Genomic DNA, 15,002 nt, shown 5'->3' with positions numbered 1-15,002 from the left:
CAGCCATCCATCTCTCATGACCTTTTTTGAAGGATGTTTGTGTCAGCTGGAGAGCCATAGTCCTCCCACTGGCCTGTACCCTCAGAAAGTAAATAGTCCGAACAAGAGGTCCCAGGACAGAACAGTCTGACATGGCTCCAGCAATTCTGACTCTGTGGGTTCTGTCTTTGAGCCGTGACATAGGGGGTTATATTTAGGCTTTATATTTATGATGCCAGGTATTGTGTCAATGTCCAAATGCCTTTGATGCCTTTGCGAGGTCCAGGACTACCTTCCCTTCATCTATGGCCCTGTTGACTGTTTGACTGTTTGAAGAAGTCGACCAGGTTCAAAACCCTTATGACGCAAGCCAAATTTGGTGATCTAGTGCTGTCTGTAGGTCCCCAATGTTGTTGTTTGTTTATGAGTTGAATGATCCTCTCCATAGCCTTGCAGACTAGGCTAGTCAGGCTTATGGTTTTAATGTAACCCAGGCAATTTATTCTTCAAGGGTAGCAGGCACTGAATTTGTAGATGAAACACTGAAATATAAATTTGTTTTCTAGCAACAACCTCTTTATTAGTTTCAGATCTCTTTAATATGGAATTATTCAGATGACTTTTACTTCTGCAGAGATTGTGCATATTGACTGATATTGGTGGATTGTAATGACAGAAGTTTGATTAGCCTTTTATGGTTGAAATGTTCTGAATCGGGCAGTTTATCATTATTGGTTCATATGTTTTGTTTCATTGCTTACTGGAAAATGTTCAAGGCTATAAATTTAAAACACTCAAACAAGTGGTGCTGTATTATGCAAGGGGTATAAATCAATTATTATATATTATAATTAATACAATCAGGAAGGTGAATCAAAGAACTTTTGTATGGTGCTAAAAATGTGTGCAAGGGGCCTATGATATGAAAACAGCCCAAAGGTAAACTTAACCTGCCACTGGCTAGATGCATTTTCTTTGAATGTGGGGTTTAATGCTGTTTCAGTGAATGTGAGTTTCAAAGGTATTGAAGTTTTAGTGCTAAGTCTGTTTTCATTGTAAGACTATTGCTTTGCTTAGCCAATGTCTATCAGTGTTTGTGCTACAAAATTTGAAATAAAAGTTGTAAATTAAATCCAAATATCTGTAATCATTGTAGAAGTAAAGCGTGAAGAGTATGCACACTGAAGAGTTTTGAGCAGTGTTTATGGCAACTGGGGAGAAATAGCCAAGTAATGGGACACGGGAATGGATACATGGGGGGGGGGACTGAATGGGGGGTTGCATGGGGAGGCTGAGTGGGGAGTCTCTGGGTTTGCACTACCCTGCCAGAAATCCTGCGGGCTCCCTATATATATAATATATATATAAAATTGTGTGTGTGTGTGTGTGTGTGTGTGTGTGTGTGTGTGTGTGTGTGTGTGTGTGTGTGTGTGTGTTTGTGTATAATGAGGGTTCCCTTCACTTTGTTGAACTGTCTGTTTGGCAACAGACTGAAGCACAGGTAAATTTCATCAAGGGCACTCATTATGCAGTGCTGGATATGTGGAAAGAGAGACGATCAAGTGCATGCAGGTAAGGTAATTGTGGATTTTGGATTGTAATGTTGAAACTTTTAGGACTGTAGGTGCAAGTCATTGCGTGTTGTGGATTATGCTTAGAACAAGTGCTAGAGATGGAGGTAGATTTAGTGTTGTGCATGTGTACTACTGTCTTTATTTTTTTTCTGAAGGGCTTGGCACCCAGACTGATGATTTTCACCCTTATCTGCTTGAGTCATCAGCGATCCAGACACACAAAGTTTCCTAAAGCTTTGGAAGCTTTAGACTGGATAATGTATTATTTTGCTTTTTGTTTGGAGCTTTTCTGTCCAGAACTCTGCTGAAAAGACACTATCATCTCAGTTGCACTGTCCTAGTAAACAAATATAAAAATAAATTATATATAATAAATAAATTAATCAAATGTCAATAAATAAATATTCAGGTGTGGTACCTTAGTCAGCCATCTTGCAAAACTTGGAAATTTATTCTGTGACCTACTTTTCTTCATTCTACACTACACTGTATGTATTTTCTCTGCTTTAAAAATTCTTTACAAGTCCACTTATACAAGAAAAAGATATTTTGCTTTTGACCTGTGCCACTATAATACTCAATGCTAAATTCATTCAGGTACTGCAACATGTATATGGAGGTGCACATGTCATGGTACCTTTCTCTGATTAAGCAGTCACCCTTACATGGTGCCGCATGGTCCTCCAACATGAAGATGTGCAGCACATTGAAGGCCATTTTGCATGCTAATTAGGCAATAGGAGGAGAGAGGCATATGCTAATTAGCCATGTGATATCTCCTTGGGATGGCCTGCAGGAAGGTGTTTTCACAACTAAGCGATTCAAGAAAGTACTTGGTCACTTAGATCAGCATGGCCATCCCCACCACTTTGTAGTAATGAGCACAGTCAAAAAGGCTGTTGTCAACCTCTGAACACAAATGTGGTGGTTTTGCGGGGAACCAATAGACACTAGGGCTTGCCTTTAAAATGCTGTAACAGCACTGACAACAAAATGGGGATGGGGTGGGGGTTACAGCAGAAACCAGGAATTCAGCTTTAAAGTGCTGTATCGTTAGCAACATTAATGCAGGTGTCAGGGCTGGGGAATACACTAGACACCAGGGAATACTCCTTAAAGTGCCCTAAGGCACAGAATATCATAATGGGGATTGAGGAGGTAACCATCAGACAGCAGGGCTTACACTCTAAAGTAGTGTAATAGCAGCGACCATAGTAGAGGAACCAGGGATAAAGTGAAGTGGCATAATAGCACAGATATCATAAGGGTGGGGGAATCACTAGACCACCGGGGATTACATCACAAAGTGCCATAATGGCACTGACATAATGGGGAATCAGAGATGGGGGAAACCCTAAGAGAGAATAGCCTGTTTAATTGGGAGAATGATATATTAGAATACTTGGGTGTCAGTATAAAGAGTACATGGAAAGAGTCTGTTTAACTAAACTACAATAATTTAATAACCACCATTACTGAACTAATCAAAAGATGGAATAGAATGTTCACAATGGAGGATGGGCTCTCTGTAATGAAAATTATAATTTTACCTAAAATTTTGTTTTATATACAGTCATTGATACTACCCCCTCCCAAACACTTATTTAAAAAATTAGATTCCATGCTACTTAAATTTTTAGGGCTCCCCTTAAAACCTAGGATTGCATATAAATGGCACATTAGAGCTTGGAACACTAATGGGATAGCATTCCCTAGCTTAGATCTTTATTCCAAATCAGTTATACTTAATGCAATATTACACTGGATCACACTTGCCTATATATCTGGCTGGAAAATAATACATGAGATTCATATAACATGTCAAAACTATAGAAAATCAATTTAAGGAACAATATGGAATAAGTAGAGTTCATTGGCTTTTATGTAAATTTTGTTTAATAAGAAGTTTGATCATTTTTCTTATGACACTAATCAAATATTTAATAACTTTAAAAATATAATTGATTGTAATTACATTAAATAATTTCTATTTCTTATATTCCCTATGGCATACTCCCCTGAATGCCTAGATTATTTCAACATCAATGCAATGCAAAAATTAAAGGAAAATAACTTGATATTCTGGCATCAGTTTATTGAAAATAAGACTATTAAACCACTAAACTCTCTTTTATGTAGTCTTGATAATAGTCAAGACGGTTGTTTATCCACTCATTACTGCAGTTTATAGAAAACAAAATGAGAGTATCAATCATCCTAGAGACTGAATCTATACCTAGTTTGTTCCAGGTTTTTATTAGGTGTCTTGAAAAGACAGATAATCAAAAATTAAGTATCTCACCTATCTATAAGATACTAAGAGAAGACACTCTAAAGTTTGACTCAGATTTTTGGAATTACTATGTAAAGATTAACGGAGAACAAATATCTGATGAATCCAAAAAATTGTTATTGAATTCTATGTATGGTACTGCTTCTTCATTATATTGGAGATTGTATACATGGACATTTATGAATAGAAGTTTCTATACTCCACATAAAATACATTTTATACTCAAAAACAGTGAAAGTAAATGTTGGAAATGTGATGAATTACTAGAGGCCAACTGGGTTCACATGTTTGTTGAATGTGGAAATGTTGTTCAATACTGGAAAGACCAGATATTTTGTAAATGCTTTTTGGTCTGATAACTGTCATATTTCTAACTTACTAATCTTATTCAATGTTCCTATACCTAATGTAATACCTAAATTTCAGATTCAATTACTCTGGTCAATTCTTGAAATTGCCAGAAAAGTTATTACTTTGGACTGGAAAAGTAAATAAGATTTGATGTTTAAAGATTTTATTAATTTAGCTAAAGCTGTTTGCAAAAAAGAACTGCAAACCATTTGTTGTAGAACTCATAACATTACTCATAAAAAATAGCATGTCAAAAGTTGGAAAACCTTTTGAACAAATACTGATTACTTCTTATGTATAACATGATTGTTTATCATGTATGAATGTAAATATTGTAAATAGTTTTGTTATTGTTTTATTGTATTTGTTATGTATTTGCTTATATTTGTAATGAAAACAAAATAAAAATGTTTTTGAAAAAAAAAGAGATGGTGGAAACTACTAGACCATCAGGGTTGTCTCTTTAAAGTGGTGTAAAGGGAGTGGAGGGATACACCAAACCACTGTGACCTAATATATATGTGCAATAATGGTAATACAGGGATGGGGGAACCACAGGTGAGTAGATAGGGTAGGGACAGGTACAGTGACTCTGGTATATGTGTGCTTGAATTTGTGTACTTGTGTGTGTGAGAGAGTGACCGGGGGAAATGCCACTGCCTACATGACCGGCAGGTTACTGCCACAGTGTTGATCTGCAAGTCACCATAGTAAATGCAATTCAGGAAGCGTGCAGATTAGCTGACGATGTCATCTTACTTCATCATGGCTAGCATGTTTCTGAATTGCAAATAGGCAGATTGCGGGAGAAAGGCTTTTCAAGTATAAGCCGCATGGTTTATTCTAGGTTAGAGTTCCCGGGTCAGTATGATTTGTTCTATGTCATTCAATTCCCTGTTCACAATGCATTATAAAGTTGTACTCAAGTGTTACTGCACATTACGAATATTACCCTTGGTGAAATGCTTTTCTAAATAAGAAGCTGTATATATGATCACTAAATTTTTAAGTATTGCATTTGTGGGCAGTAGTCTTTGTAATGTGTCTCAGCTACATCTGTCCTCTACAATCAGTTGTTACTGGTATGTGCTGATGGTATTTTTCATACTTATTTTCTTGTATAGCCTTTCTTTTGTTGACAAATGCTATTATGTGGTGAATTTGCACAAACCTCTTGCAGTTTATGCATTTCCAGGTTTTCTGTTATTGATTTTTTTCTCAGGTTTTGGATAAAGTGGTGTGAGTTCAGAATACATATTTCCTGAATGAATAAAATATTTCTACTGTTATATGGCAGCACATCATCAATATTAACGTGATGTTATCCAGGATCTTAATGTTGCTAAAATGCCAAAACATAATATCAGTTGACCAGGGTCTCATGAACATGTTATTTTTTTTTTCTGTGCTTTGTATCACTTGTACAAAGTAGTAAGATCTGTAACCTTTCATTCAGTAAGATCATATTTTTTTGTGAAAATGATGTATACAAATCTTTAGAATAACACGGTGTGTGTGGTGTATCTGTTATCCTTGCTAATCTTTAGTAGTATCGAATCAATAACAACCACAATAAAAACTCATTCTGTAAACCAGCTTCACAGTGCCACTCACCACAGAGGACCTGTGAACTTTGGATGATTTATGCACAATGTCAGTAAGCCGTAGTGCTAAAGTATTTACTGTAGCAGATCTTGGCCCTTTGTTTCAGTCAAGTGCTGATTTTCTGGGCAGTCAGTACAGCAAACCTCAGGATTTCTTTGAGTACCATTTTAGACTCAGCACTGTGATTTGCCACTGTGAGATTCAGTACTGCACAGCTGCAACTTTGGTATATGAAAAAGTGATTATATTGTGCCCTTTATTGTGCCAGAACTTCTATTTTTATTTCAGACTTAAGAATTCTGTTAAGAACTGCAAGATGTGTAACATGTAACACACAATTTACCGCCTTTATTGTGAAAGGTTGCTTTCTGCACTAGCCCTGTGAGTTGCATGGCAGATTCTAGGAGATGGGTAAATAAGTCATGTGATCTGAAGAGCAAGATGAATGTTCTTACAAGAACTGAGCCATTAAGTAATGTATCAGGTTAAATGATGGCTGGCAGAATCCAGAAAGATGGTTGACATTCTTTACTTTGTATCCCCCTCAGGACCGTACTCATTGACTCCACTACCAACACCCATTCATCCCATTCATTATGGAGACTTGAGAGATGGGCATTCCTGGACTGTGCAAAAACTGTACAGCCCATTCATTCCTACCTAGGAATCTTGATCAGCACTTGTTCATCATACTGGTCATTGCTGCAGTAGCCTTAATTATATGGGGTATATCCTGCCAAGAATATAACAGTTGTCCAGCTTCCAAAGTTTCATGGCACGATCCATGCACCCAGACTGTCAACCAGCTTGAGCCAAGCTGACTAAAAGACAAGTTTGCATGCAAAGTCCTTCAGAGGTTTACTGCCATTGAAGAGCTTTGCTCCTCTGAGGCCTTTGAGGATCGATTGTCAGCTTGTGCTTTACTTTGCTAAGCAGATGAGTTCCCTTTGGGGTAAAACAAGTTCTATTTTCTACATTTTATGATGTTTTATTACTTTCCTCATCAGGAAATGTATTTAAAAGCTAGGAGTGCTGTGTTTCAATGGACTGTCTTGAGACTATAACATATTTTTAACCGACCATTTGTTTTTTTCTGTCAATTTAAAAGTAGTGTAAGGTAACGGAAAACATCTTTTTGTGGAGTAATTGTGTTTAGTTTTCTTTTGTGGAGCTTGCTTAGTGTTTTACAGTGCTTTTTATCATGTTTTTTTCTTTCAAAACTTTTGTGGACTGGTAATGTTTACTGGCAAGTGGCTTCTTCTCTTCCCTGGGAAAGAGGCATCATTTCCTGACTGTCATGAAACAGGCTACCAGTCCCAAAGTTGGTCCTTCTTGCCACAAAAAAAAAAAGTTAAAGTTAGACAAACAGCCTTTGCCACCACAGCATGCAAGCAGTTTGCCTCAGACATAGGTGGCTGACTGTGCTTTGTCCATTTGTTGTACCACAGACCACTCATTTGTTTCCCCACATCCCTCTGGTGTAGCACCTACAGCCACTATGGACTGGGGTTTAGCTACGTGCTTTGCAGCTGTTGGAGTCCCCTCAGTCGGTAAGGGAAAGACGGTCATCGGTCCTGGGAGAAGGAACAGGAAAGGTTTCCCTGTTGTGTCAGAATGCTGTGCCCATCCAAACTGAAGTATCTGCTGCCATTTGTAACATGTTTGGCCCCAGCTTTTTCTGTCAAAAAGAAACAGGAAATCAAGCATGTATCTACCCCTACTCAGATTTCTTTGGATAGAAGTAGTTTACTAGGTTTAATTCATGCTATTGATCCTTCTTGTAAAATAGTTTCTATTAAAAATAAAAGGGATTCCTCTTTTCCTGAATAGATTAAAGATTCTGAACATGGACATGAATATGCAGGGATGGATACAAGGATTTTCCTCAGATTTCTGATTTAGACTCTGAGGAGAGCTCAGTTTCTGATCATCCCGGGGGTTCTCTTCCTCTGAGACTGTTGCTAGAATGTGCCAGTGTTTTCATTGGTTGAACACAGATCTCAGTCCCTTAGCAAATACTATGAGTTGTTGCAGAAGGATTTTGCACAACCTACACCCACTCTTCCTGTTCTGTCTGCTTTAGAGGATGTGCTGTGTTACTGCTTGCAATTTTCCCAGTAGTTAGATAGGATGTATAAAGTTCCTCAGTCTTTCAGATTTCTATACACTATTCACAAACCTGACCCAGCAGCTATAGCTTTAGTTGATTCCACTGCTTTTAAGCACTTAATCCCAATCCTACTGTTTCTGATAAAGATGGGACAATTATTGATAGTTATGTGAAAAAGTGTATACTTCTGCAACTTTAATTTTCAGAATTTTGAATAATTAGGCTCATCTGTTAAAATTTGTTCTGACAAATTGTGAAAGTATGAGGAATATTTTATCTGCAGTTTCTTCTTGTGAGGAAAATCTGCTTTAAATAACTTAGTTTCTTCTGTTGCACACTACTCATTGTTTGCAGTGTGTGTGCGACTCTGTTGATATTTACTCTGGGTTGTGTCAGCTAGTACTGTTTTGAGGAGGTTTGCATGACTGCATTCTCAGAACATCCCGGATTATGATAAAAATGAGACTTTGAATTATCCCTTGCATAGAGATTTAGTCTTTGGCCCCTGTGTTGTAGAGGTTGTCAAAAAGTGTGATGAAAGGGGCAAGCTGATCCAGGGAAGATTTTCAGCCCTTTTTTTCCAAATTGTCCAATGGATTTTTTTTCTATCCTCATCAAATTTTGGCAAAAAAACAGAATAAACAGTCTCAACAAAATTCAGGTAAATAGACGTTTAAGAAGAGATGGCAAAGGGGTTCCAAAAACAAATCTTTGACCTCCCAAAACCACGTGATGTCCAACAAGTCTGAATGACTATTCAAGAGACTTTGTGACCCCCCCCCCCCCTCCTACCCTGGCACTCTTTTTTTTCTAGAAAGTCTGAATCTCCATTTTTCTGTTTGGCAACAAATTGTTTCAGACAAATTGGTTTTGAAAATCATTCATCAAGGGTACAAAAGGCACTGGGAAGAAATTCTTCCTTTCCAGGGGATCATTCCTCATCCTCCCAATCAGATTTTTTCATTTCCACCTGTCCATCACATAGTGTCCCAAAAAGTGATAGAACCAGTTACTCCTTCCCAGGTGGGTAAGTGTTTTTATTCAAGGATGTTTCTAGTGCAAAAGAAAGAAAATATTTAGAGAGTAGTTCTGGGTCTTTCTTTCCTAAACTTGTTTGTGATAGCACCCAATTTCAAAGTTATGTCACTGCACAATCTGTTACCTCATTTTCCTCAAGTTTCCTGGTAACACTAGACTTAAAAGATGCTTATCATTGCATTCCTATTCATCCAGATTTCAGACGTTTCTTAAGGTTTTGTGTGTTTGGATGTCTGCCGTACCATTTGGAAATCCACTGCACCAGGAGTGTTCCCAAGTGTCTAGTTCCAGTTATAGTAGAGTGCAGGCTACAGGGTATCCACATTTTTCCATATTTTGATGACTTGCATATCTTTGCTGAGTCTTTTTCAAAGTGCATGAGAGATTTCTTAAACAAGCTGGAGTTCCAAGAGAACATTTAAAAGTCTTTCTTGACTCCCTCACACAGGATTGTGTTCCTGGGATGTCAACTAGACACCAAAGTTCAAAGAGCTTTTCTTCCACAGAAAAAAATAGATCTTTATTAGATTTGTTTTTAAGGTTTTCTACTAAGATGTCACTGTGAGGGAATACCTCAGGATTTTGGGTCTCATGGCATCTGTGATTCTCATGATTATTAAGATCCCCTGCCAAGACTCCACATGAGAAAGGTGCAGCGGTATCTGGAATCTCTTTGGTCCCATCATCAACACCCTTTATCTTTACAAATCCCAGTGCTGGGGTTTGTCAGTAGAGAAATCTTTTGATGGAGACAACAAATATCATTAAATCCAGATCTCACCTTCTCCCTCCCTGCTCTGAAGCAGTCAGTTACCACTAATGCTTCAGACTTTGCTTGGGGAGCAGTTCCAGGAAGGATAAATATGCAGCAAGTGTGGGACACCAAGGAAAGATGCAAGTGCCTACATTTCAAAGAGATGCTTGTCTTGATCAAGGCACTCAACTCTTCGAACTATCTTTGGTCTCAGGGACCTCTACAAATAGTTGCAGACAGTATTCCAGTCATGTGATACATCAACAAGCAAGTGGGAACAAGGCCATACCCCCTTTGCCGACTACCCATATTAGCTTGGAATATAGCTTCACAGCACAGTCTCACTGCAGACATCCTGCAGTCTGTCTGGAAAAAATTATGTGCAGACAAGCTGTGCAGGACCATGGCAGACCCTCACAAATGGAAAATAGATCAAGTGCTCTTTCAAGATTTGATCATCTGTGAGGAATTCCTCAAGTAGACCTCTTTGCCTCCTCTCTGAACAATCAGCTGACAAGATTTTGTTCCAGAAATCCATGAAAGAAGGCTTGGAAGACATGCGTTTTCTTTTTCTTGGATTGAAATGCCCCTTTATGCTTTTCCACTATTTCTACTAACATCCAGGGTACTTCTGAAGATTCTTAGAACAGAAAACATCTCCAGGAACCATGCTGAACACTTTTTTATTAAAGACAACAAGCCAGCAGGCTTTCCCAAATGCTTTTTCAAGTTATAAGAAATGTTGATGCAACAGCTCTTTATTTAAATACTTGCAGTTATTGTGAAACAATTAATCAGTCAAAGAAATAGTTACAGCTCATCATCATCTTCTTTCGGCTGTTCCCGTTAGGGGTCACCACAGCGGATCACCTGTTTCCATTTCTTCCTGTCCTCTGCATCTTGCTCTGTCACACCAACCACCTGCATGTCCTCTCTCACCACATCCATAAACCTTATCTTAGGCCTTCCTCTTTTCCTGTTACCTGGTAGCTTCATCCTTAGCATCTTTTTCCCAATATACTCAGCATCCCTCCTCAGCACATGTCCAAACCAATGTAATCTTGCCTCTCTGGCTTTGTCTCCAAACCTTCCAACCTGGGCTGACCCTCTAATATACTTATTCCTAATCCTGTCCACCTTCGTCACACCCAGTGCAAATCTCAACATCTTTAACTCTGCCACATCCAGCTCAAACTCCTGCCTTTTTGTCAATGTCACTGTCTCCAACCCATATAACATAGCTGGTCTCACTACCCTCTTGTAGACCTTCCCTTAACTCTTACTGGTACTCGTCTGTCACAAATCACTCCTGACACTTCTTCACTCACTCCATCCTGCCTACCCTCTCTTCTTCACCTCTCTTCCACACTCACCACTACTCTGAACTGTAGAGCCCAAGTATTTAAACTCATCCACCTTCGCCACCTCTACTCCCTGCGTCCTCACCATTCCTCTATCCTCCCTCTCATTCACACACATATATTCTGTTATAGTCCTGCTGACCTTCATTCCTTTTCTCTATAGACCATATCTCCATCTCTCCAGGGTCTCCTTCACCTGTTCCCTACTCTCACTACAGATCACAATGTCATCTGCAAACATCATAGTCCACGGGGACTCCTGTCTGATCTCCTCTGTCAACCTGTCCATCACCATTGCAAATAAGAAAGGGCTCAGAGCTGATAGTTACAGCTAACTACCTAAAATGTTTCATCTTTAAAATGGGATTAACATTTTTTGCAACATTTTGTCCAGAAATTTTTACACAGTTAGTTAATTTATCCAGTTGTATTATATACATTCAGTTTTGGTTATATCACCGCCTCTAAAATTAGAGGGTATATATTGTAACACCATGAACTTAAAAAAATGTGTATTATCAAAATCACTTATATGTTTATAAAGACATTACTATTCAGCTTTCTTAGTATTTCAGAAAGATGGTCACAAATTCTTTCTTTTAATTTCCTGTTGGTTTTACCAATGTAGAAATCCAGACAGGAATTACATAAGGCAAAGTATACCAAATTCATAGAATTACAGTCTGAGTAAGTAGAACTTTTATAGGAATGTTTCATAACTGGATGCACAAATGTATTATTTCTTTATATAAATTTGCAAAAACTACAGTTATTACAATTGAAAGTCCCTTTTCGTTGACTTAATCCATGTGATCTAATTCCTATAGTTTTTGCTTTAAATTCATATCTTTTTATAACTAAATTCAGGTCTGTCTCCTATATATTCATGCATTTCTTCAATACTTCTGAGAATATGCCAATGCTTGTTTATAGTATTTTTAAACATTTTAGTGCATATATTATAAGGTATAGTGAACCTTATTCTACTAGTTGTATTAATTTTTCCATTTCTATTATATCGCCTCTTCCTTGAAAAAAATGGTTTACTCAGAGTGGATCGCTTCCTCATAATTACATTTTTATTACTTAAGTCCAGTTCATTATATCCCCTCTCTTTAAAAATCTTTACTAAGGTATTCCATCTAGTCCTTAAGTACCTCATCTTCTGTATTTAATCTAGCTATACGTAACATCTGTCCCCAGTCCCATTATCAAATACATGTTTAGGGTGCTTACTAGATCTATGCAAATTATGTGTTTTTCTTTACCTCCTTCACATAAACCTTAGTTTGCAGGTCACTGTCCTGATTTGTTATATTAATATCTAGAAGATTCAAAAGGAATTTCCCAAGATTTGTGGTAACTGCCTTCTGGACCAGTCAGCAGTGGTTCTCCCTTCTTTTGAAAATGGCCAGGGGCAATTACCACAAGCTTCCTCACAGATGGGATCTACTCATACAAGTGCAGGGGTGTATGATACACCACAACTTCAATCATCATCAGTTAACTGCCTGGATGATAAGGTCTTAATTCCTTTTAGGCACCTGTTTACTGAGGACATGAGGAAGGTACTAGTGGAGGAAAGAAATCCTGCTAGTAGGAAATCATATATTAACAAATGGAAAAGGTTTTCTAGTTGGTGACAAAAACATAACCAGCACCTGTTCAGAGCTAGCTGTTCTCTGGTTTTACAATATTTGTGTGAGCTACTGTTCTATTGCCTTTCTTATTCCTGTATCAAGGTTCATTTATCTGCTGTTTCAGCATGTCTACCCATGGATCCTCCTGTTAGAATACAGTCTGATGTCAACATTTTCTTAAAAGGGGTTTTGCATAAGGGGCCTTCAGAAAACCAGTGGCCCCTCCTTGAGATATTAATTTTGTGTTAGAGCAGCTAACACTTGCTGCATTTGAACCAACTAATCTGCCTTACTTGAGGTTCTCAACATAGAAAACACTTTTACTGATTGCTCTGATTTTTGCTGGAAGGGTATCTGAGTTGCAAGCTCTTATGTTGTGTCAGCCTTATTTCAATGTCCATTGGGAAAGAGTTTATTTGAGGACTAATCCTTCTTTTATTCCTAAAGTGGTATCTAAGTAAATTTACTTTAAGGTTGAGGTTAATTTGGTAAATTAAGTTATTTTCATTATTTTATAAAATTGATTTAGCACTGTGTATTTATTTATATGTAAATATGTCCATATGTATGTTTATGTATGTATGTGTGTATATATATATATATATATATATATATATATATATATATATATATATATATATATATATAGGTTCACTATAGAATCTCGAAATACTGAAATCCTGAATTTCAGTATTTTGAAATTCTATAGCCGAAAGCTTTAAATCGCGAAACCCCAGAAGCGCGAAATTCAAAATCCCGAAGTACTGAGATTTTGAAATAGCACTTCTGGTGTTGCGGTGTGTGAATGGATAGGTGTAAGTTCAGGTAAGTATGTATGTGTAAGTGTGTTGGTTAGGGGCTTTAGTATATGTTAGTGTGTTGTGGCTGTGATGTGTGTGTGCAAGGGGCTATGAAATGTGTGAGTTACCTTTGTGTGTGTGATTGTGTGATCTCGAATGTTAGTATATATATATATATATATATATATATATATATATATGTATGTATGTATATAAGTAGCGGGGTTGTGGGGGGTTCATGGGGGCTTGCCCCCCTGCTTTTCTGTAGTGTAGGATTGTATGTTTGATTGTGGGGGGACATTATGTGTATGCGTGTGGTGTATTTGTAGTGTAGGTTCACGGTTCTGGGGTTTCGCGATTTAAAGATTTCGGCTATAGAATTTCAAAATACTGAAATTCGGGATTTCACTATTTTGAGATTCTATAGTGAACCCATATATGTATATATATATATATATATATATATATATATATATATATATATATATATGTTTGTGAGTGTGTATAAAATAAAAGTGAAAAAGGTTATTTACAATATATATTTATATTATTTGTGTGCTTTTATGTGTAGAATTGTTAAATCTGTATGGGTGTTGGTATTTTGTGTACTGGCACATTAAATCACAATGATTAGATTTAACTGAATGTAATTAATGGGGGTTCCACTGTATAAAAAGTGGCTGTTTTTATGGCAATGTATCCTGTGAAGGCAAAAGGCCGAGGTACCAGTGGTTAAAAAAAGTAAAGCCTTTGAACCAGCATTTTCTGCTTCGGTTGTTTTTGTATTGTTTACTTTAAGCCAAACTATCCATTCCCCTTATTTTTAGGTTCAGAAAAAAAAAAAAGAAAACAATACTCCATACTTTGGATGTTCACAGACTACTCAGGTACTATCTTGACAGAACTAAATCTTTCAGATCTTTAGATCACTTGTTTGTTTATTTTAATTGTAAGAAGAAGGGACAACTGGTGTCAAAACAGATTTCCAAATAGGTATCTAAGGTTGCTAACTTTTCTTATACTCTTCCTAACAAAACTGTTCCAGGTAGGGTCAAGGCCCACTATAACTGGTTCTTAACTTCATCTATGGCTTTTTTGAAAGGGTTGGATTGTAGAAGTATTTTAGAAGCTGTTAATTGGTCCCATGGACATACCTATACAAAGCTCTATAAGCTTGATTCTTTTTCTAGGTACAGATCAAGATTGTCTAGGAACATTCTCCAGGGGCTCCTGTACTCTTCTCCTTCCAACTCCGAAATGTAGTTAGCTATGGTAACATACCCATAAAGCTAAGGCTACTGCAGTAGTTATCAATATGATAAACATAGTACAGTTGTGTAAGTTGAACTTGAAATAACAGTAGATGTTTGAATGATCACTGCTGCAGTAGCTGCTCCCTCCTTCCATTTTCCTTGTTTTTTGGTGTGTGTTTTTAAAGCCAGAATTTGGTCATTTCTTTTTTATATCTAGACTTGTCCTTTCAGGTCTCAGCTCACA

The sequence above is a fragment of the Protopterus annectens genome, chromosome 3.part1 (genome assembly GCF_019279795.1).
Source record: "Protopterus annectens isolate FY-2018-M chromosome 3.part1, PAN1.0, whole genome shotgun sequence".
NCBI lineage: Eukaryota > Metazoa > Chordata > Ceratodontiformes > Protopteridae > Protopterus > Protopterus annectens.
Note: the sequence above shows the minus strand (reverse complement) of the source record.